The sequence below is a fragment of the Diospyros lotus genome, chromosome 8 (genome assembly GCF_014633365.1).
Source record: "Diospyros lotus cultivar Yz01 chromosome 8, ASM1463336v1, whole genome shotgun sequence".
Taxonomy (NCBI): domain Eukaryota; kingdom Viridiplantae; phylum Streptophyta; class Magnoliopsida; order Ericales; family Ebenaceae; genus Diospyros; species Diospyros lotus.
In genome coordinates this window covers 30,117,999-30,143,324 of record NC_068345.1, presented here as the reverse complement: position 1 = coordinate 30,143,324, position 25,326 = coordinate 30,117,999, and the positions used below count along the sequence as shown (strand labels likewise).

At 39.5% G+C, this 25,326-nt stretch overlaps 1 protein-coding gene across 2 annotated transcripts in view; it reads left to right on the top strand.

Moving 5' to 3' along the window:
* Positions 1–25,326, top strand: part of LOC127807472 (uncharacterized) — a 101,705-nt gene that overhangs the window by 71,013 nt on the left and 5,366 nt on the right. The gene's annotated exons all lie outside the window — the stretch shown is intronic.

Genomic DNA, 25,326 nt, shown 5'->3' with positions numbered 1-25,326 from the left:
GAGGGGAGGGGAGAGATCTGGGGCTACCACGGAAGAGGGTAGGCAGAATATAACAGCTGTTAGGTCAGAGTTTGTAGGTACTAAGGTCTCAGGAATGATAGTGCACTAAGGTTGCTGTAGTTAGGTCAGGAACAGGGGTGGTTGACCAGCAAGAGAACAAAGCTAATTTTGGAAGGTTAGGAACTTGTCCTTGACTAAAAATGGAAATCTATCTGTTACGAACCCAGGGGTAGTATGGACATTTGGGGGGAAAAAGCCTATAACCGTCTGTAACTAACAGGAGGTTGGGAAGCTGTAGGTAGTTAGGCAGGAAGTGAAATAAGTGTAACCCCCAATTGGTAGTCACCTATCAACAGAAAGGGAGAAGCCTTTAATAAGGCTGTTGTAAAAAGTTGTTGACAGTTTTGGAATAGCAGAATCTATTCATTCCTTTCTCTCTCGAATTCTCTCTCTGTTCTTTCCCTCTCTCCCACTTTTTCTCTCCCTCAATCCATCTGTTTCTTTCCAATTTCTATCCTTTTCTCTTGAATTCTTTCCGAATTCCCAGATTGCCCTACCCTCTACTCGAGGGTGTGACACTCTCCTCCTCCTATAAGCTTAAAGGTGTGGTGTAAATATGTTAGCCCAAGCCAAGGTGATAGTATTGAGCACAAGTCATACCTTTCCCCTGGCCATCAAATAAGACAAAAGGGAATTGGGCGTTCTACTTGCACAAACTTGTGCAACTTTTAGTATGTTTCCTTTTGTATAGTCATAACTACCATTGGAGCTTGAGAAGTCCTGCCTCTACAGAGAGAATTGTAGGTAGAAAGAGTGAAAGCTCGTTTTATCTTTTAGTGCTTGTGATACCCCATATTTTGATTCAGGTTAAAAAAAGACAGGAATGGCAGAAGGTTTGGACTTGACCTGTAGTTGACAATGGGTAGGAATAGTATGCCCAGTCGACCAACAGTTTAATACAGGGGATTGGCTGCTTTTTTAAACTTATAGTTTTGGAGATTGTTGACTACAAATTGACTATTGGATGTGGGTGAAAAAATTAGGTAAACTGTTGACTTTGAGGTCAATTTTGAGGGCTTAAATGAAAGTATAATTAAGCCATTTTGGGTATATTATTAAGCATTGTGAGAGGATTCAATGGTATAAAATTATTAATTATGGTTAAGATTTAAGGAAGGTTGATTAACAGTTTTAATGAAGGAGCTTATGGATCAATAAGTTGGACTAAAGCAAGCTTAAGATATGTAGAGGATTGGAGAAGGTGGGAGAAGCTTGTGGAGGCTTCTAGATTAAGAGATGACTCACCTCCTTGCGTTGAAGTAGGTGGTTAGGTGTTGAATAGGAAGAATGACACAGTTCTAGGTTGGTGAAGGCAACTGTCCAGCTTCTTCAGCAGCTGGTGAGCTGCTTCCCTTAGCATATGAATTGGCTCGAGTCCTTCATTTCTCCAGCATAACAAGTGTTAAGTGAGAGGCTCTCAAGGGGAAAGAGTTTCAGCGAGAGGAAGCGAAGAAAAAGCTGAGAAAGTAAGTAAGCTCTGCTGGAAGGTTTAGAAGACTCAGGTTTGAGTAAAGTTAAGTGCATGGTTGTGGTTCTTCATGGCAATATGGTTGAACTTGTTTTATGCTAGCTTGTTATGCATTTAAACTTGATCATGTTGAATCAAGAATGCTTAGTCTGTGTAGGTTCATTACTGTGTGGGTTGTGACTTCCCTTAAGATGTGAATTATGATGGTTGTCAAGGCTGAACCTATGGTCCTTTGTGCTGTATGGATTGATGTTTATGGGGCACGACTTAGGGGTGCACCCATTGGGATGAAGGCTTTGAGACTAGAGGCGGATGAAGGCTTTGAGACTAGAGGCTACCTACATGAGATGTGTTAATAATCAGGCAGCGTGCATGAATGCATTACCTTACCTTAGCGAGGTTATGTTCTCATGCATTGCATTTTCACATTCTAGACCATGCAAGGGACATGGAGGAAGACCAACAAGGAGGGGTCTAGGTGAGGGAGGAGATTTGCAATTTTGCACAAAGTTATGCATGGACCTACTTTTAAAGCATATTATAGTACGTATCATGGCAAAGGTTGATGTATTAAGATCAATCATGTGAAATGCATGTTAATGAGACTATATGCTCAATTCATGCTTGGGGCTATTTTATTTTATTATTTATAGAAGATAGAGAGCATTGTGGAAATATCAAAGAATGTATGTATATTTCATGTCTCTTGAATGAGGGGTACAAGGATTGCATACTTGTATTCTACTCTAATGCAAGGGAAGGATATATTCTAGAGATATACAGAACATCTAAGAATATGCAAGATACATAGTTGCTATAGTATAAAAATGTGTAGAATACATAGTTGCCTATTCTAAAAATCATAATACTCTTAACCGTTACTAATGCCTTGTTGAAAACTCTCAATTTTGGCAATTCATAAGTCCTTGAGGATCTTGAGTTGGATGGAGGTTACCTTTAATTTTAGCTCTGGATCTAGGGTGCTTAGAGACTTGGAGTGAATAGGTGATATAGTTTGCCACAGAAGCAGCCTCGAGGAGATAAGTAAAGGAGATATTTTTTTGAGGCAGATTCTAGAGGAGATTTATGTCATGGAGATGCCAGGGAGAGCCATGTCTAAGAGGTTGGGTTTAGAAAGCTAACGAGGTGAACTTTGAAGAGTTGAGGCTCTAGATCTAGTTGAGGTATTGCATGCATCCTCTTTGGCTGAATCAATCCTCAAGGAGGTGCTCATTAAGTGCATGATGTTGAATATTTCATGAATCCATGAATCACTCTAAAGGATGATCTCAAATGTTTTAGGACAGTAAAGTGCTTGCTAGAATCATGCAGAGAATCCCATGTCACATTTAAAGAAAACTATCTTACCACGTTTTCGAGCTTGACAGCTGATGGCTATGATACACACATACACCTTGATTCAAACGTATTCAAGTTTCAAGGAACATAATGTCATGTACTTGTGGGGATAAGGGTAGTTTTGCAATTAAATGTAATAGAGGGACTAAATAAGAAAGGATATAGGCAGAGTTAGTTAGCTGCTGAGGGAGTGGTACAGAATTTGTTGCTGCTATGCAAGCTTGTACATTCCCTATAGCTGTAATCAGTTACAGCACGTGAGGAGAGAATCCTAGCTATATATGGATACTCTCTCTCCCTCTCGAGTATCATTGAGAAATATTGTCACTATTCTATTGAATTCTCCCTCAATTCTTCCTTTCTCTCTCAATTCTTTCTTATTTCCCTCTCCCATTCTCTAAAATCCTAAGTCAGTCCCTCGGGATCTGACAATCTGGTATCGGAGCAACATTCTTGGGCGTTGTGTGACAACCATGGTTGACGAGACAAGAATGAAGCAGATGGAATCTCAGCTACAACAAATGGCGACAGCAATAACGGAGGTACAAAATTGAATGGGAACGCTCAAACTATCGTTTGGAGCGGGAGTCCATTCCAGAATTGACCCGGCAATGGAACGTTGGAGGCTGGAGAGTCGCGAGCAGAGCACTATCTTTCGGGAGCAAATGATAGAACAAATGCAAATGATCATGCGAATGTTCACCCAACAACAACCATTAAGGCTCTCCCCTGAGTTTCCTCCGAGAGACCAAATGGAGCCCATTTTTCCAGGAGTAGGGGTAGAACCCCGATCGGTGGGAACGTCGGAGTTCGAGTTTGATATGGATACAGTGGGGGAGAATGTAAGGGAAAGGAGGCCGGAGCATCGGTTAATCGATACTATCCGAACTACCCCAGCTGAAGCTCGAGATTCCATTGTTTGAAGGAGAGAACCCGAGGTGGTGGTCGAGAAGATGCGAACGAGTATTCTCCTTATATCAAATTCCAGAACAACAGAAGGTCACCATGGCTTCTGCCTACCTGAATGATATGGGAGATGCTTGGTATTAATGGTGGCTCGCGGTCAAGGAGGGAAGCCCCTGGGGTGTGTTTGTAGAAGATTTGTGTGTAAGGTTCGGAGATAAATGCATGAGGGACATGATCAAAGAGTTTAACAAACTCAAACAAGAGGGGACGATCCAGATCTATCAGCAGAAATTCGAGGAGCTTAGGTTGCTGATGATGGTACATAATCCTTGGCTGTTCGAGGAGTATTACGTTTCAAGCTTCATTAGTGGCCTAGGGGATGAGATCAGATCGATGGTGAAGATGATGTAGCCTCACACGGTGAAATAGGCTGTGAAGAGCGCGAGGTTACAAGAGATGATCGTTGATGCAATGGCCAAGAAACAAAGGAATCAGGTGAAAGGAGTGTTCACAGGAGGCTGGCAAGCTGGGAATAGGTTGCCACCCAAAGAAGGTGGGTTCCAAGGAAGAGGTATCCTAGCTCCACCTTCCACCAACCTTACCCCCCCTTGGAGGTAAACTGATGGAGCAAAGGCGAGTAGTTGGTCTATGCTACAAATGTGGAGACAAGTATTTCGTGGGCCACAAGTGTAAGAGACAACTATTGCTATTGGAAGGGGAAGACGAGGACAATGAGGAAGGAGAGGAACTCTCGAAAAATGAGAGGGAGGACCAAGGGGAGATTTCATTACATGCTTTGAAAGGAGTTAACCATAGTAAGGTTATCAAGGTAGAAGGAAGGGTAAACAACAATCCCATCATCGTTCTCATTGATAGTGGGAGTACCCACAGCTTCTTGGATGAAGTTGTGGCAAGAAAATTAGGGTGTGAAGTCAGTCCTTCCCTTCCCTTATTAGTAACGGTTGCCAACGGCAGCAAGGTGTTGAGTCAGTCGGCTTGTAGGGATTTCTGTTGGGAGATGAATGGAGAAAATTTCTCAACTAACCTGAGGTTGCTAAAGTTGGGAGGTTATGATGTTGTGTTGGAAGTAGATTGGATGAAGGGAGTTAGTCCAATCAGTTTTGATTTCAATAAAATGGAAGTGACCTTTGAAAAAGATGGCAGCAAGAAGGTTCTAACAAGCAACCCAGAGGTAGGAGCATGCAAAATCATCTCGGGTAAGAGGTTATAAAGGATATTCAAGAACAAGTTATCACAGGTGGCTCGACTATTTTCTATCCATACCATGGAAGTTGCCTTGGGGAGCAAGGAGCTGAGCATCAGCTGGCAAGGACACTCGACAGTAACCCTCATAGCCCATGGCAGGTACACGAATTTGACTCACTTAACATACTGTTACTTGAATTTAAGGACCTCTTTTTCGAGCCAAATTCCCTACCACCCAAGAGATCCTATGACCATGCTATCAACCTTAAGCCTAATGCAGAACCTGTTAACCTAAGAGCCTATTGATATCCACCCAGACAGAAAATTGAGATAGAAAAACTCATCAAAGATATGCTGAACAGGTCCATTATTCAACCCAGCCATAGCCCATTTGCATCACCCATATTGCTTGTTAAGAAAAATGATGGGTCATGGAGGTTTTGTGTTGACTACCGTCAACTTAATGCCATGACCATCAAAAACAAGTTTCCCATCCCAATTGTGGAAGATCTCCTTGATGAACTAAAAATTGCCTCTGTCTTTACCAAGTTAGATCTCTGATCAGGCTACCATCAAATCAGGATACGGCCTGAAGATATCTCTAAAATAGCTTTTACCACTCATCAAAGGGCATTACAAGTTTCTTGTAATGCCCTTTGGCCTAACTAATGCTCCCGCAACTTTTCAAGCGTTTATGAACAAAATTTTCGAACCATACTTGCGTAAATTCATCATAGTATTCTTTGATGGCATCCTAATTTACAACCCTACCTTTGCACAACACCTAAACCACCTGAAAATTACCTTTGAGGTCCTTAGAATCAATAAGCTGTATGTTAAGGAGTCAAAGTGTACTTTTGCTAAGCAACAGGTGGAATATCTTGGGCATATCATCTCCAGTTCAGGGGTAAGCACTGACCCAAGTAAGGTAATGGCAATGGTGCCCTGGCCTAGGCCGCACAATGTGAAAGGGTTGAGAGGATTCTTAGGGTTAACCGGATACTATCGTCGGTTCGTTAAAGAGTATGGCATAATCAGTCGGCCCCTCACTAACCTGCTGAAGAAAGATGGGTTCAAGTGGGATGCTGAGGTCGAGGAAGCTTTCTGCAAACTTAAAATAGGCTATGAGTGAAGTGCCAACTCTCGGTTTACCTGATTTTAATAAACAGTTCATCCTAGAAACCGATGCAAGCAACAATGGGATTGGAGCAGTCTTGGTTCAGGAAGGTAGACCCATAGCCTTCCTCAGTCAAGCCCTTGCACCAAGACACCTCGAGTTGAGCATCTATGAGAAAGAACTCTTGGCTGTGCTAATGGCGGTAGAAAAGTGGCGCCATTATCTCGAAGGGGGAAGCTTTGTAATCAAGACTGATGATGAGAGCCTCAAATTTTTGCTGCAACAGAAGCTACATACACAACTCCAACGGAAATGTATGACTAAATTAATGGGTTTGAACTATGTGATCCAATATAGGAAAGGTAAAGAAAATTTAGCAACAGATGCTCTATCCAGATGTCTTGAAGAGGGCAGTGTAGCTGCAATCTCAACTATTGTTCCAGATTGGTGCCAAGAGATCGCTGCTAGTTATTCCTCAAGTGAAAAGACCTGAGAACTCTTACAACAGCTGGTAGTAGATCCTTCATCTAAACCAGGCTACACTTTAAGTAATGGGATGATTAGACACCGAGGGAAGCTGATGATTGGGGAGGAGGAAGCACTGAAAAAGAGGATTATAAAGGCACTGCACGCCTTTCCCGTCGGGGGACACTCGGGTATTGTAAACACCTATCATCGGGTCAAGCAACTCTTCCGATAGCCAGGACTCAAGAAGGATGTTATGGAGTTTGTGATCAGGTGTGATACTTGCAGGCGGTGCAAACTAGAGAATGTGGCAACACCTGGGCTACTTCAACCTCTGAATACTCCTGCGGGTCCATGGGAAGATATATCAATGGACTTTATAGAGGGGCTACCCAAATCAGAAGGTAGAGATTGCATTATGGTAGTCGTGGACCGTTTTACCAAATATGGGCATTTTATGGGACTGATTCACCCATACACTACCCAAGAGGTGGCCAAAATATTCCTAGACCAAGTGGTGAAACTACATGGAACACCCAAGGCTATAGTTTCTGATAGAGATAAAATCTTTACTAGTTGGCTGTGGAAGGAATTGATGGGATTGCTGGGAGTGAAATTGAAAATGTCCAGTGCATACCACCCTGAATCGGATGGGCAAACCGAAAGGGTTAATCAGTGTTTAGAAATGTATCTTAGGTGTACTTGTTTGCTTCAACCAAAAACATGGCACAAGTGGCTTCCGATGGCTCAATGGTGGTATAATTCTAGCTGCCATTCAGCCATAAAAATGTCCCCTTTTGAAGCCCTTTACGGTTACAAACCTCCACTCCTACCAGCCCTGGCAGATAATTCAATTGTGGCCTCCCTCGATGCATACCTACAGCAGAGGCAACAAGCCTTGCAGGGGATTAAGGAGGAGCTGGCTAATTCTCAAAATAGGATGAAGCAATTTGCAGACAAGAGAAGGAGTGAAAGAGAATTCCAAGTTGGTGACATCGTGTATCTCAAGCTAAAACCTGGACACCTCAGGACACTACTTCCCCACCTCGGTTCTAAATTACATCCAAAGTTCTATGGGCCTTTTCCAGTTATTGCAAGAATAGGAACAGTGGCATACCGATTGAAATTACCAAAGGGTTCTAATATACACCCAGTTTTTCATGTTTCACTCTTCAAGAAAGTAGTGGGGGCACAACCAGCAAGTTCCGTCCTACCAAATCTTCCCCACGTTGAAGACCCTCTCTGGGAACCTATAGCTATACTAGACAAAAGAGTGATTTACACGCAAGGCGCTCCAATTACTCAAGTTCTCCTTAAATGGTCTGATCAACACTTAGAAGATAACACTTGGGAGTATCTTCCGGACATCTTGAACCAATTCCCACGTGTGGCCAGCCTCCTCCATATTTCTTATGGACAAGAAAATTTTTGAAGCGCGGGTTAATTGTCATGTACCATGGGGATAAGGGTAGTTTTGCAATTAAATGTAATAGAGGGACTAAATAAGAAAAGATATAGGCAGAGTTAGTTAGCTGCTGACGGAGTAGTACAGAATTTGTTGCTGCTATACAAGCTTGTACATTCCCTATAGCTGTAATCGGTTACAGCACGTGAGGAGGGAATCCTAGCTATATATGGGTACTCTCTCTCCCTCTCGAGTATCATTGAGAAATATTATCATTATTCTATTGAATTCTCCCTCAATTCTTCCTTTCTCTCTCAATTTTTTCTGATTTCCCTCTCCCATTCTCTAAAATCCTAAGTCAGTCCCTCGGGATCTAACACATAAGTCCCATTCTTGACCATATCGTTGAATGGTTTATAGTATACTATTTAGCTTGTGCCTTCCCCATTTGATATGTGAGTAGCTAGGATACAAAAATTTATGTAGTTTACCATTTTTTTGCTATTTGCCATATGAAATATAGTTCTTTATATATGGTGGTAAAGAAACTTGACAATTAGCAATGCAAATGCATCTAAAATTGCTTTATTCTTGCATTTGGAGACCAACCTATACAATGTGCAATCCCAGCCCATTACTATTGTGTTGGTTTGAATTTGAACATATTAATAGGAACTGAGCAATAATGAAATCACTATATCCTTTACAATCATGCAATGACAAAAGGACAACAATTGAGATTTTTATATAAGGGCACCTCCACCGTATGTGACTCCCGGCTTTGCAAAGGGTAAGGGTTTTTATACACAACCTTGCCCTTGCTTATTGGAAAGAAGTTGTTTCTACCACTCAAAGCCGTGACCTTCTAGTCACAAAGGGGCAACCTAACCATGGTTATGAAGGAACACCCTCAATTAAGATCTTTATGAAGAAAAAGACTATTTGTCACGTCAAATCTAAAGGTTTTTGAGATATTAGGTTTTCAAAACTCTTTTTTGTATAATTCGACATTTTGACAGCTTTATTGTCTTGATGGAACAAAGAAACATATTCAAAGGGCATTAAACAGTAGATTATAGTACTCCGCAATGCCTTTTTATTGGGCAATGCAAATTTTCTTTGTTAATTCATCTAAGAACTATATAGAATCTTCATCCTTGGGTTTTATTTTTGACATTTTATTTATTGGTTTGTAATATGAGACTCTGTGACTGGATAGTTTAGAGGAATAAAATAGTTTGTATATTTCTAAAATGCATAGAACAAAGTATATATACAAGAGTATACTAAGTACCCTAATTACATTAACCCTTATATACTTATACACTTCAACACTCTCCCTCAAGCTGAAGGATATATATCAAGCATACCCAACTTGGTATAAATGTCACTCACATTAGGACCTCTAAGTGACTTAGTGAGTAAATCAACCAATTGATCATTGAAGCCCACAAATGTTGTAACAACATCCACAAAAAACACTTTTTCTCTAAAAAAAAAAAATGGCAATCAATCTCAATGTGCTTGGGTTCTCTTGTAGAATATAGGATTAGAAGCAATGTGCATGGTAACCTGATTGGTACACTTCAATTGCATAGACTTGACCTTAATGACTTCCAACTCAATTAATTGTTTTAGCCACACTAACTCACAAGTTGTTAGGGCCATTACCCTATATTCAACTTCTGCATTAGATCTGTCAACAACACTTTGTTTCTTATTCTTCTAGGAGACTAAATTGCCACCAACAAATACACAATATCCAGATGTGGATCATTTGTTGGTAGGAGATCCCGCTTAATCATTACCTATATATCCCCCAATTTGGCTATGTCCATAATCTTGATACATTACACTGCAACTAGGGGCACTTTTAATAAATTGAAGAATATGAAGCATTGCATCCTAGTGATTGTCATAAGGTGAATCTAGAAACTAACTTGCTACATTCACAACAAATGAGAAATCAGGACAAGTGATTGTGAGGTAATTAAGCTTGCCAACTAATTGACAATACCACCAAAGATAGGCTCCCTTTACCTTGGAAGCTATTTAGTATTTGGGTTTAGGAGTCTCTATAAACTTACATCCAAGCGTGCCTATCTCCTCAGGCATATCTAAGGCGTACTTCCTTTAGGAAATAAAGATTCTCTGTTTTGACCAAGCCACCTCAATACCAAGAAAATATTTAAAGGGACCCAAATCCTTAGTTTGAAAATAGTCATTGAAGGTGAGCTTTCAACTTAATGATACTAGCATCATCATTCCCGATAATAACTATGTCATCAGCATACACCACTAGGAGAATATTGCAACGAGATTGAGAGTGATAAAGGACAAAATGATTAGGTGGTGTTCTCTTTGTATTTTAGTTTTGAGTTTTGAGTTTTGAATTCATTTTCATTTTTGTATTTTGAGTGTCTGTTTTGAAGTTTTTAAAAATGCGTTCTTTCTATCATTCTAAAAAACTATTTCTCAAAATAGAAAACTAGAAAACGCGTTTACTTTGTAATTTTAAAAAATTATTTTTATAATATTTATTAATAAATTTGATTCAAAATAAATTATAAATATTTATTAATAAATTATAAATTTAATTCAAACACTTTAAACTATAATACAAGAAGTAACTAATAACAGAATAAAAAAAAATTAAAATCTTTAAAAATACCAGACTTTAAAGATTAAAATCTAATAACAGACTTTAAACATCTATTAATAAATGACTAAAATTACAAAATAACATAACATTAATTTATCATAGGTATAATCCAAAATCTTAAATATATCTTTAAAAAAATTAATACAAAAAAATCATATTACATATTTAGTTTAATATTCAAATAAAATAAAAAATAAAACAAAACAAAATGAAACAAAGAAAATCAAATCGCAGAAGGGTTTGCGATAGGGGCAGTGATGTCGGATAGCAGGGGGCAGTGACGTCGGACGGCTTGCAAGGGTTTGCGATGGGGGGCGGTTGATGGCGATGGTGGTGGCGGAAGCAGTCGACGGCGGTGATGGCGATGGCGATGGTGGTGGTGAGCCAGAAGAGAAGAAAGGAGAAAGAAGACGGAGGGCAGTCGACGACGGACGCGATGCAAGGTTTTGCGGCAGTGGTCGTGGAAGTAGTCGATGGCGAAGGCGGTGGTGGTGGCGGGCCAGAAAAGAAGAGAAGAGAAAGGAGACCGGGGGCGGTCCACGGCGGATGCGATGCAAGGGTTTGCAATAGAGGGCGGTCGACGACTGTGGTTGTAGTGGCGGTGGCAGAAGCGGTCGACGGCAGATATGGCGATGGCGGTGGTGGTGGTGGTCGTCAACGATCAGAAGAGAAGAGAGGAGAAATGGGAGAAGTGGGTCTACGCGGAGGGTTGGGGGTGGGGGGGAGACGCGTTTTGGTGTTTTGGGTGGGTTTTCACTGAAAACACCCAAAACAAAAATGTTGTTTTGGGTTTTCTTTACAAAATTTTTCCTTGTTTTTGAAAATGCGTTTTTGAAAATAGTAAAGTGAACGCGTTTTCAATGTTTTGAAAAATTGAAAACTCAAAACGGGTCGAAAACAACAAAGAGAACAGGCCCTTAGCTTTAGCTCCACTCTGAGCTAACACAAACTCCATGACAACTGAATTGAATTTATCAAACCAAGCTCGAGGAGATTTCTTTAAGCCATATAAGGATTTTTGAAGGTAACATATTAGACTAGATTCCCCCTAAGCAACAAATCCATGAGGTTTCTCCATATATACCTCTTCTTATAAATCACCATAAAGAAAATCATTCTTGATATGTAGCTGATGGAGAGGCCAATGAAACACAGCAATAAGTTGTCATGACCCTAGGAGCAATAGAGGGACAATATTATAATAGGATTATAATAGTTTGTTAGGAGATATTTTGCAATTTGTTAGGAGCACATTGGTGCTGTAAGGGATCTAGTTAGTAGCCAACTATACCTTTAAAAGGTCTACTTGTAAGAGGATGGAAGATTATGTGAAATGAGATTGAATTCCCTTTCCTTATAATTTTCTCTATCCCTCTCTCGGTTCTCTCTAATTCTCCCTCTCTTTCTACTAATTTCTCTCCTTCCTTCAATTGAATCATTTTGATTTCTCCTTCTAATTCCAATCACAACTCTAGCTAACCCTAGGAATGTGACAAATGGTATCAGAGCCAATCGATTCTCGGCTGTGATCCCTGCAATTCATAGCAGTTCTTGGCTCAAAATTGAAGGTGAATTGAGCCGATCATTCATAGCTGTGAACCCTAGTAGTCCTTGTTCGACTTTTGAAGACGGAACGAGCTAACTCTCATCGGCTAAGATATCTGGGAGTTTCCAGTAGTGATTAAGGTTTAGATTATGAAGGCTGGTGAAGGCGAAATAGACCCAAGCTACTTTGACGACGATTCTGGAGCGACTGTATCTGGGTTGCTGCAGGTGACTGAGGCAATTTAGTGAAGCTCATTTCGGTCAATCCTCACTTGGATTCTGGAAATTTGTGGCAATAAAATAGTCATAGCAGTTGAATTTGGGCATCAAGTCGCAAGAGGTGATTTAGGCTGTGAAGTAACACCCAGGCGAACTCTCATGAAGTTACATCTGAGCTAGTGGTCCGTGGTTGCGGATTTGAGATAGTGGCATGAAGGAAGGCACAGTAGACGATGATTGGGTGAGACGGGCGCGAGCGAGCAAGCAAGTCTGACGATCGGGAATTGGTGAGTTCAGTAGAAGATCCATGAACGAGCTAGGCAATCTCAATAACAATCCAACATTCTTGTACGAATTTTGAAGGCAGAGCAGGTTCGGCGATTTCGATTGTGATTCCGACAACTCTTCGTGGTTAGACTCAGATTTTGAAGGTGCAATCAAACGGCTACATCTCGGTTGCTGCTTTGTGAGTTAAGCGAATCAGGATAGGCAAGCAGCTAGTGATGAGATTTCGATGACTTGGGACACTTAGAGTAGGTGACCTTTAAGAGGCCATAACAAAGCTGATAGAGTATAGACCAGGCGATTTTTGATCGATTCTTGGTGGCAACAAAAATTGATTGTGCTTTTAGAAAGATTGCAGTGGAGCAGGTTGATTTACGAAAGATTTTCAAAGGAAATTAAACTGAGTTGATTAGGTTTAGGCAGTATCGTGTTGCACAACAGATTAAGTTTATTGAAATTAAAGCAGTGATTGAGGCGGAATTGGCGAATAGTAGCAGTTGTTTTAGAATCAATCAATTTTCAAGAGATTGTTTAGAGCTCATCCTAGGCCACGAAAATCTGTTCTTGTGAAAATTTCTGCCATGATTGACAGAAAAGGCATGAAACAATTCGAAGCATGATTGCAACAGAAGAATGCTACAGTTTCAAATTTTTAAGTTCGAGTGGCTACCAGCCAGAATTATGAGTCGATTGTGACATTGATTTGTAAGTATAAGGCCTCTGCAGACATAATTATTAGAAGGTTGGATAGAATTGACGGGAAATTGGAAGGTTTATCAAGGAAATTTGATGAATCTTCGGTGATGTTTTCTAAGATGGATCAGGTCGGAGGTGAGAGTTACAAAGACGAGCTCAACAAGCTGAAACAAGAAGGTTCGGTTATGGAGTACTTGGTTAGGTTTGAGAAATTGAGAGCACTTATGCTCAAGTTCCATCCAACCTTGACTGAGTCTTATTTTGTATCGAGTTTCATTAGTGAACTTGACAATGCGTTGCGGCCTATTGTGAAGATGATGTGTTCTATCACAATAGAACAAGCGGTTGAGAGGGTAAGGCTTCAGAAAACATCATTGGAAGCTATTTCTAGAAAGCACGGGCGGTAGCCTAACGGTTATGCTAAGAGCAGCCAACAGATGGGAGGTATTCCTAAGATTATTGAGGTTCTTAGATCTGAATTGGTTGTTGCAAGAAGTGAGGAAAGACCTGAAATAAAGCAGGTCATTCAAGATGACAAGGGAGGAAGGGCAGCTACTGGAGGAATTATTGAGGCTCCGACGGAGGAGAAAGACAATGAAATGAATCTTGTTATAGTTGCTAAGAAATCCGAAGGACAGCCGATAAATCAAGATGAAGTAGCATGGGAACAAAACATCGATTCATTTGTGATGCCAGCTATCAGGCGGAGGATGAGTTAAATCAAGATCTTGACCCTACCGAAATGGTTGGAGTTTCTTTAGATCGTACTAGCCAAGTTGGTACCTATTTTTACACTGCATCGAAAATTAAGGAGGGGTGGCCAAAGATCGATGAAAAGGTTGACATGCACAACTTAAGGGCTGTGTTCCTAGAGCTCTAGCAACCATTTGGAACATCTATGGAGAGGCATATTGTTTTTTTTTTTTTTATCTTAAACAGATGGGTGAACTTCCTCCAGCATGGGTTGCTGAATTTCCAGATTCGGTATCCTTGTTATAGTGCTTGATGCCCCCCAAGTCCTACAGATCTTCTGCTTGCCGCTGAGCTACTCCAACATGCTTTGCCTCTATGAGTGGAATATGAATTGTTAGACAATATGCTGCAAGCAATGCATAATTTAGAAGACCCCAGTGATTATGATAAAGTTGTGAATGCTATATTGAATTGAGATTCTAAGCAACAAAGACCACCATGAGAATGTCAAACAATTAGTTTTGCCTAGAAAGGATATTGTCCTTACCTAATAAGCAGATTTTGACTTTGAAGTATGGGCCCAGGCATAAATCTAAAAGGCGTAAGCCGCAAAGGGTCCTAGAGCCTGAGGTGTGAGGCTTGCCTTTGTGAAGCGAGGCACATCTTTTAGAAAAAAAAACTCAAAATCTTGTAAAATCATAAATAACTATCAAATTATCAAAAATAACACATCAATTTCATCATCTTCAAATTCTAAACTAATAACATCAAAGTTGATTCATTCATCATGTAAATTCTAAACTAGAAACATCATCAAAGTTCAAACTCAAACTTAAACAAGTACCAATCATCATCAAAGTTCTAAACAAACATATAAACATTACAAGTCCACAATCAATAAACACTATAAGTCCACAATCAAGAAATTGTTTTCATTTTGAAAAATGCTATTTTTCTAAATCTGAAAGATTAGCGCATTATAAGGAGACATATAAGAAAATATTTTCATTTTGAAAAATTATTTCCTGGTATTTTGATAGTTAATATTAATTATTGTTAAAATGTTTTTTATTGAATTTTTCAAGAAACAGTATGTATGTACTTTGGGGGTGGTAAAATCGCTAAATCTCGAGTTTGTACTAAAACCAAAATTCTATTTTCTTATTGTTATGGATTTTGATTTTTTAGATATTTTTATTGAATTCAAATGGGGGGTACTTTCTTATTTACATTTATGTATTAAAGTAACATTTACTTAAACTAAAGAAATGTAAATATGTTATAATGTATACATTACAACATATATGTTGGAACCGTGAAGAGGGGAGGCTAGAGAGGATGCAGGTGTGGCTGGAGTCGGGAGGAAGATGGAGTGAGGAGCGAATTGGGCTCTATGTTTTAATTAAAACCTAAGTTTCATGAGGTGTGCCTTTCGCCCCAACGCCTCATTGTGCAAGGTGAGGCGCCGAACTGGCGCCTTAAGGTGCCTTGTGCCTAGGCGCGCCTTTAACAACTATGGCCCAAGTTGTTGCAGTAGTAGTGGAAGTAATCAGACAAGATAATACCTTTGAGGTTGATGAGAGATTCTCCACAGTTAAATAAGAGTGCCGTCAAACATTTGATTCATGAGGGAGACAAGATTTCACTTGGCCACAAGCTACAATTACCCTTTGTGAATTGGGTTGTTGAAGTTGGGAAGATGTTGAAAGAAGAGGTTGTTGTTGGACTACTAATTGCTACCATGCACCGGCATAGTTCATGTATGAAGACCCAAGACATTGTTGGGACTTACAGATCAGTGGGAAAAGAGAACCTTTGCATAGAGATCTACGAAAATAGCTTACAAGTGCAGGAAAAGCAAAATAGAAGGAACATAAAAGCAAAAAGGAATGAGCCTAGTAGGAGGAGGAGAGAAAAAAAGATTAAACTGATGGTGAGAATGAGAATTGGATGAAGAAATAGTAGCTCAGCGGTAATAAGTTTTTTAGGGACAAGAAACCTCTTAAGAAGGGGAGAAATGTCATGACCTTAGGAGCAATGGAGGGGCAAAATTGTAATAGGGTTATAATAGTTTGTTAGGAGATATTTTGCAATTTTTAGGAGCACATGGGTGCTGTAAGGGATTCAGTTAGCAGTCAACTATGCCTATAAAAGGTTTACTTGTAAGAGGATGGAAGATTATGTGAAATGAGATTGAATTGCCTTTCCTTCTAATTCTTTTTATCCCTCTGTCGGTTCTTTCTAATTCTCTCTCTCTTTCTGTTGATTTCTCTCCCTTTTTCAATACTATTATTTTGATTTCTCCCCAAGAATGTGACACAAGCAAGAAAAAGAGATGAACAAATAAGACGTTGGCGATAGGAGAAAAGGTGTCCCCATAATCAAGGCTAAAAATTTGAGTATACCCTTTTGCTACAAGGCAGGCCTTGAGGCTATCAATGTGGCCATCAGGGCCAACCTTAACAGTAAAAACCAAATGATATCCAATAGTGGACTTACCGTTTGGAAGAGGTACCAAGTCCCAAGTTCCATTGGAATGTAAAATTGTAGGAGTAAAAGGATTCTCGGGAAAGGAAAGGAGAGGAGGCAGCAGTGCAGTCTTTAGAATATTTTATTTTTGGTCTTGATTAGATTAGTTTCTTAAAGCAGATTAAGAATCTTTCCTAATTTTTTTTGTTATAATTTTTCCTAAATGTGTTGTAATCTTTGCCATTGTAAACTTCCTATAATTGTATATTTTTAACCCTATAACTAGGGCTGCATGTAAATGAATTAATTAGTTTTTCCATTCAAATCTTCATGGTATCAAAGCCATTTCTGATTGCCCTTTGATTTTCGGCCTCAATCTTTTCGTGTTCAGTTTCAGCCTACCCTCTGGCCTTTAATGCCATTCTTCGCCCTTTCTCCTCGACTGGTTTTGGCCGTTATTGCCATACTTCAAGTCACTTAGGTCTCAAAATACCTTTCTATCTTTGCCTTCATTGCAACAAACTTTCTTCCTTCTGATCATGTCAGAAATATTTGAGGTAGTTCCAGTAGTAGTAACCGATGAGGCTAATGTACCAATGGGAGGACTATCTTTCGGCGATCTACTAGGGGTGCACCAATCATATTGATTGGATGGACGCAACTACTTGTAGTGGGCGCAGTTGGTTTGGACATTCCTAAAGGGAAAAGGGAAGATACGCCACTTGACATATTCAAGCCCAAAGGAATCAGATCCAGGGTTTCATGCTTGGAATATAGAGGATTCCATGATCATGTCATGGTTGTGGAATGCCATGCAACCAGAGGTTAGTAAAAACTACATGTTCTTATCTTCTGCTAAGGACATATGGGAGATGGTTAGGCGTACCTATTCTAAGATTCAAAATGTTTCGATTATCTATGAGATTAAAATGAAATTGCATAATACTAAACAAGGGGTCTCATCAATCAACTGAATATTATAACAAAATGAATGGTCTTTTGCTAGAACTTGACCACTACCAAAACATTAAAATGGAATGTGGGAAAGATGCAACCACTCTGCATTTGATTTTTGAAAGGGATAGAGTGGTGGAATTTTTGGTTGAACTCAACAATGAGTATGGCCAGGTAAGGATTCAGATCTTGGAAGGGAAAAACTTCCATCTCTTAATGAAGTTTTTTCAATTGTTCAAAGTGAAGAAAATAGGAGAATAGCAATGTTGGGAGACATGAGTTCTGAAGGATCAGCCATGTTTACAAACAAAGGAGCAGGGTCAAGGTTTAAATCACTGCAAGGAAGGGCAAATGGATAGGCAGGCCGCGTGGAAAAAAGGGTGTATGGTCTGATGGACAGAACAAGATGTATGGAAAAGAAAGACTTTGGTGCTCACATTGTAAAAAATTGAGACATAGTCGAGAAACATGCTTCAAGTTGCATGGGAAGGAGGTAGTACTACAAAAACTAGGAGGATTCAAGAATATAACCTCTAGAAATTAGGCTTATTTTTCAACTAAGCAAGAAGAAATGGTGGAAAAGGTAGAGGCAGTACCCGAATTGGAGCAGAATTAACTGAAAACTAATGAAATCAGCAAGCTTGTTGATGAGGTTAACAAACTCAAGATGTTCCTGAAAACTATTCAGGATGGATCATGCTCCATTGCACAACAAGATAATTAGCCAGGTAATAGTCTCCATTTGAGTTCTTTAACAACCTCTAAATCCAATAGGAATGATATATGGATTCTAGACTCAGGAGCTACAGATCATATGTCCTCTAATCCAAATGTTTTTAATACCTATCAGCCCCTTGTGACACCTAGATAGATTGTTATTGCTAATGGGACATCTATTCCAATTAAAGATTAGGGATAAGTTACTCTTAACCCTAAACTCACTGTTAAAAGAGTCTTGCATGTCCCTATTTGATTTCAATTCATCAACTCACTAAGGATCTAAACTGTCGAGTTATTTTCTCTCCTTATTCTTGTGAGTTTCAAGCAATGGCTACGGGGAGAATGATTGGAGCTGCTAAGGAGAAATATGGATTGTATGTTTTGAAAAAGGAGACCTTGCAGCCTTATCAAATCCAGCCCAAACTAGCCTGTACTTCTCAATCTTCTCACAGTGATATTTGGCTCCATTACTACCCTTTAGGGCACCCACCTTTCCATTTATTTAAAGCTATGTTCCCTGTTTTATTTAAGCAAGTAGATCATCCTAATGTTTTTCGTTGTGATGTGTGTGAACTTTCAAAACATCATCGTGTTTCCTATTCTATTAGTAATAAAAGATTCTCTCATCCTTTTGCTCTTATTCATTCGTATGTTTGGAGACCATCTAGGAGTCTTAATTGTTCTGGGACTAGATGGTTTGTTACTTTCATAGATGATTATACTAGGATGACTTGGGTTTTTGTCCTAAAAGATATGGCTTCTATTAGTACTGTGTTACCTCACTTCTATTCCATGATTTTAACTTAATTTGGCTCTCCTATTTAGAAATTTCAAACTGATAATGCAAGGGACTATTTTAATTAGCACTTGCATACGTTCTTCCATGACAAAGGGGTTATTCATGAGTCTTCTTGCATAAATACTCTACAACAAAATGGAGTGGCTGAGCGGAAGATGAGACACCTCCTAAATGTCACTAGGACTCTTCTCCATCATCATAATGTTCCAAAACGTTTCCATGGAAAGGCTATCTTGATAGCAGCCTACCTAATTAATCGAGTGCCATCTCGGGTTCTTGGGCATAGCAATCATTTTCAGTGTCTTTCCACATTTTTTCCTTCTCGTAGTCTGCATACTTCTCTTCCTCTTAGGGTTTTCAATTCTGTAACCTTTGTTCATATTCCCCCACATACTCGAGACAAGTTGGACCCTAGGGCACTTAGGTGTCTCTTTCTTGGTTATTCTTCCACTCAAAAGGGCTATAAATGCTATCATCCCTCAACTCGAAAAATCCTTGTTTCAAAAGATGTGACTTTTGTTGAGTCACAACCCTTTTTTGCTCATTCTAATCTTGGTCTTCAGGGGCAGCATCACAGGATTGAAGACCAAGTTGCTGACCCTAATCTTCCTAGCCTAGATCTTGACCTTGACCTTCTTTCCCCAACACCAACAGAATCTAATAATCCTACTCCTAACCCTGTTTTGCCTACTAATTTGGTCTCCTTATCTCCTCATGATCACTCCCTTGCTGTTCTAAATGATTATCAGAACCCTAAGCAAGTTAGTCAACTCAGATCATCATCATCAACATCTCATGTAAGGTTCAAGGGCTATCCTTTTGTGTACCACATGAAACAGTAGTTCATGCCTCATTCTTAGCATGAAACAACATTTGATTCCCAACCAGATCCTGAAAAGGTTTGTTCCCTTAAGCTTGTTCATATCTCTTCTACTGATTTGGAAATTCCTATTGCCATTAGAAAAGGTGTTAGGCGATGCACTCAGCATCCCCTAGCCAATTATCTCTCTAATCACAGGCTATCCCCAAGACATAGAAGTTTTTTGACTGCTTTAGACACCATTGTTATTCCTTATTCGATGGAAGAGGCTTTAAAGGATAAAAAATGGGAGCTAGCCATGCAGGAGGAGATGAGGGCATTAAAGAAAAATAACACATGAGACTTGGTTCCTAAGCCAAAGGTAGTGGTTCCAGTGGGCTATAGGTGGGTTTTTAACCTAAAATACAATGCAGATGGTTCATTGGAGAGGTATAAGGCTCGATTGGTGGCCAAAGGCTACACCCAGACATATGGGATTGATTACTCGGAGATTTTTGCTCCAGTGGCCAAGATAATCACGGTAAGAATTCTCTTGTCCTTAGCAACTCACTATGGATGGCAGCTACGCCAACTAGATGTGAAGAATGCATTTCTTCATGGTGATTTAGAAGAAGAGGTGTTCATGGAGCAGCCACTAGGATTTAAGGAAAAGGAAATGAGGTGTGTAGACTTAAAAAGGCCTTATATGGTCTCAAGCGGTCACCAAGATCATGGTTTGATAGGTTCTCTAAAGCAATGAAGTGTATGGGGTATCAAGAGAGTAGAGGAGACCATACTCTCTTTTTCAAGCACTTAGGGGAGGAAAAAGTGACTGCATTATTGGTTTATGGAGATAACATCACTGTGACAGGGAATGATAAGGATGAACAACAAGATCTAAGAAGCAAGTTGGCACAAAATATTGAGATAAAAAACTTGGGAGTACTTAAATATTTCTTGGGAATAGAGGTAGCCTATTGCAAAGAAGGTATATTTCTATCCCAGCGTAAGTATGTATTAGACCTTTTGAAGGAGACAGGTTTACTGGGAAGCAAAGGAGTATGCACTACAGTAGAAGCCTCATGTGAAATTAGGAGAAGACATCGGCAGTCTACCAGTAGATAAAGGCAGATATCAAAGGTTAGTAGGGCGTTTGATTTACTTATCACACACTAGGCTAGACATAGCCTATGTAGTGAGCTTAGTAAGTCAATTTCTGCATTGTCCAACTGAGAGTCATATGCAGGCTGTAAGAAGAATATTGTGCTACTTGAAAACTACCCCGGGTAAAGGAATCCTATTTAAAGCAGGAGGTTCTTTGGATGTACAAGAGTATATAGATGCTAACTATGCTGGATCTATAACTGATAGGAGATCTACTACAGGGTATTGTATGTTTTTGGGAGGAAATTTGGTCTCTTGGTGAAGTAAGAAGCAGAGCATAATGGCGAGATCAAGTGCTGAAACCGAGTTTAGAGCTATGGCACTTGGTCTATGTGAATTACTATGGATGAGGATTGTGCTAGAAGATTTGAAGATTGCTGTCAGAGAACCAATAAGGTTATTTTGTGACAATCAGTTGACCATAAGCATTGCACATAATCCTGTACAACATGACAAGACCAAATACATTGAGATTGACCGACACTTTATAAAAGAAAAGCTTAAAAAAGGTATAATTCAAATTTCCTATGTTTCTTTTGAGCAATGGGTGGTAGATTGTTTGACAAAAGGATTGGTGACTAAGAAATTTGAAGACCTAATATGCAAACTAGAAATGATAGATATTCATTCACCAGTTTGAGGGGGTGTTGGCATGAAAGGATTCTCGGGAAAGGAAAGGAGAGGAGGCAGCAGTGTAGTCTTTAGAATATTTTATTTTTGGTCTTGATTAGATTAGTTTTTTAAAGCAGATTAGGAATCTTTCTTAATTATTTTTATTATAATCTTTCCTAAATGTGTTGTAATCTTTCCCATTGTAAACTTCCTATCACTATATATTTTTAACCCTATAACTAGGGCTGCATGTAAATGAATTAATTAGTTTTTCCGTTCAAATCTTCAATCATAGCTTCTTGCCAGCTTGGATGGGATAGGAAGACAGACGAAATAAAGTTAGAATACCCAGGAGATAAAGAGTGACAATTAACCAAATTTGAAATGAGATGTTGAGTAATGCATCGACAAGTACCTTTACGAAGAGCAAGGGGCAATCAAGAATATTGGGAGACAAATTAGAGGTGGAAGGGCCAATTGGCACAAAGGATGACAGGGCTTCATAGGTTTGTCAACAATGGGCTTTGATAATGGGTCCACATGTCGAGGATGCTGTTGATAGGTCTAAAGATTAGGGCAATCAAGGTGAGATAAAAAAGATGGTGGAGAAGAAGAGGGAAGATCAAGAAAGGGAATGGACAAAGGTAGGTTAGGCGACATCAACTCAGGCAATATAGAAGAGGGAGGAAAATAAGGAGGATTCAAAAAAGGTAACATGAGCATAAACAAAGTAGCAAGCCGACTTGGGGGAGTAGCCTTTATGCCCTTTTTGAAGACATGAGTAACCAAGAAAAACACATTTTAGACAATGATATCATGACCAAGGGCAAGCTAATGAATAAAACAAATACACCCAAAGGTGTGAGGAGGGAGAGAATACAAGTTAACTTGAGGAAAAAAGAATGGAATGAGGAACTTGGTTATTAAGGATAGAGGAGGGCATCCCAGTTAATCAAATAGCACAATGTTAAACAACAACACCCGATACTGGTGAGGAACATGCATGCATATGGAAGAGTGTGTGTACAGTCTCAATTAAATGGCGATTCTTTCGCTTAGTATCTCCTTTTGGTGGTGTGGTGCCAAGACATGAGATTTGGTGAAGAGTCCCTTTTCATGCCATATAAGATTTAAAGGGTGTTGGCATATATCCAAAAGCATTATCACTATGAAGAACCCAAATAGTCAGTCACATTAAATTGAGTTTGAATTTTAGCATAAAAGGCAATAAAGATATAAAACAATTTATAACGATGTTTCACTACATATAACCATGTTGTGTGGGAAAAATTATCAATAAAGGTTACAAAATAATGAAAAAATTGTTTTGAACTAACATGACTTGGACCTCATATATCAGAGTGGATAACTGAAAAAGGAGAACTAACATGCTTATTAACTCGATTTGGGAAAGAACTATGACTATGTTTCCCAAGTTAACAAGAATCATACTCTAAAGTAGGAAGACTAGACAAATTGGGAACTATCTTCTTGGGATGAGATAGAGACGAGTGTCGTAGTTGACAATGGATGTGTAGTGGTGAAACGATAGTCATACAAGTCACTGATGAAGTAGGTCGTGATAGGTAGTTGAGTCCCTGAGACTTATACCCCGTGCTAATCTTTTGTCTGATCCTCTAATCTTGAACAAAAGCAAATTTAGACAAAAAAGTGATTGAACAATACATATTATGAGTTAGTTGACTAAAAGAAAGCAAATCAAAAGAACATCGTGATAAATGTGACACAAATGAGAGTGGTAAAGTAGGAAGGGGTTTTGCATTCCCAATACCTTGGATTGAGGCTTGAGAACCATCAGTCAAGGTAATAGTAGGTAAAGACCTCGAGGTGTGAATATGGGAGAAGAGTGAATGATTACCAGACATATGATTGGTAGCACCAGAGTTAATGATCCATGGACCAAGAGAAAATGAGGACTTTGTAAAGCAAGCAATGGGATTACCAATGTGAGCAAAGGTGAAGTGGCATGTTGTGTTGCTTGGAACTAAAGGAATTGAGCTTGAGCATACTCTCCCTCAAAGGTAGTCATTGGTGAAGAAGCACTAAGTTTGATGACCTCCTGACCCTCTAAAGTACCAATAGCATTGTGGGCGGTGTTAGCCGTTTGATATGGGCAACCATGTGACCTATAACAAGTCTCCCACAGGTGACCAATACGATTACAATAGGAACACTGTGGCTAAGTATGTTTGCCACCATGATGTCCACTTGAATTACCCCCCACGACTAGGAGAGTTGGTAAAAGTAGAATGGTCTACAAGTAGAGAGGAGCTATGATCAATAGTAACTAAAGAGGCTTGAGGTAACCTGGAAAATACCTTTGTCAAAGGTAGAAGAGAGGCACTACCTAGAATTTGTGTTTTAATTGGCTCAAGTTTTGGCCAAATCCCATGGAGACAAAGAACAGTAAACATTTTTTCTCATTGCTCTTGTTGCCTTTTCACATTGGCATCAAACAACATTAGTATTAAAATCAGTAATGGAAGTCTGGAGGTTACCAAGATAGGTGGTCATGTCTAAATCATTCTGTTGAAGACGAAATAGAGCACCAGTCACATCATATATACAAGTGATGTCACTTGTATACAGCTCACAAGCATGAGTCCATAGGGCACTACACTAATGAAGAGGTTGAAAAATAGACATCAAAGTGGGTCAACAGTCTGCCTCATCAAACTAACTGCTCGTCCGCCTTTCGCCGAAGAGATCCATTGCTCTTAGGAATGGTCTTCAAGTCCGTAGCCAAGAAACTAGGTTTCCACTGCTGCAGACCTTGTAAAATAATTGTTTCCATTCAATTTTCAGTGGTAAATGGTGTGCCTGAGAATTGGGGAATGGTAAACAGTTGTTGATGTAGATGAGTTAGTTGTGGATCAAGACTCTGCAGTTGACGAAGAGATGGCAATGAGCACAAACCCTAACACAATAATTAATGAGAGAGAGAGAGAGTCTGAAAATTGCCTAGAAATCAAGAAAGGAATCGCTGAAATTGCAACCAGATCTGCAGGTGCAAAGCACTGGAGGTCGCAATCTTCAAATCAAAAATTGCAAGAAGCGCTGATGAGGAAAGTGAGAGTGACCCCAGTGAAGTCGACAACATCGGCGAGCAGTGTCAGTGACCAGAAATTGCAAGCATGACCAGTGAGGATGCACAGTTGATGATCAGCGCTGGTGAAGAGGACAGCGATCGGTGAGCAGCCCAGACAAAGTCGCCAGCAGTGGCAGTACTAGTTACGGTTAGGCTTTGATACCATGTAGAGGACTAAAATAATCTGTATATTTCTAAAATGTATAGTACAAGGTATATGTACAAGAGTATGCTATGTACCCTAATTACATTAATACCCTTACTTATGTACTTATACACTTCAACTGATAGGATAATCAATTCCTGATGCCAACTAGGTGAAAAGATCATCAAGTTGATGTGCAGTGGAGACATGGTGTTAACTCCCCTCTTAATCATTTTAAACAACAATTTTCACATGATTTATCAGCTTTGGAATTATTGCACATTAGTAATTTAAATCTAGTTTCCTTTAATGTGAATGTACGTATATAGAAAATGATCATCCTCATCTATCTTCCAAAGATGAATTTGCAAGAAATTTGTTGATGCCAGTTTGTCGAAATTCATGTAAGTATTTAAGGTCATTTTTTTGGGTTTTCAAAATTCGTTCTTGTTAACTTCATACCTAGTAT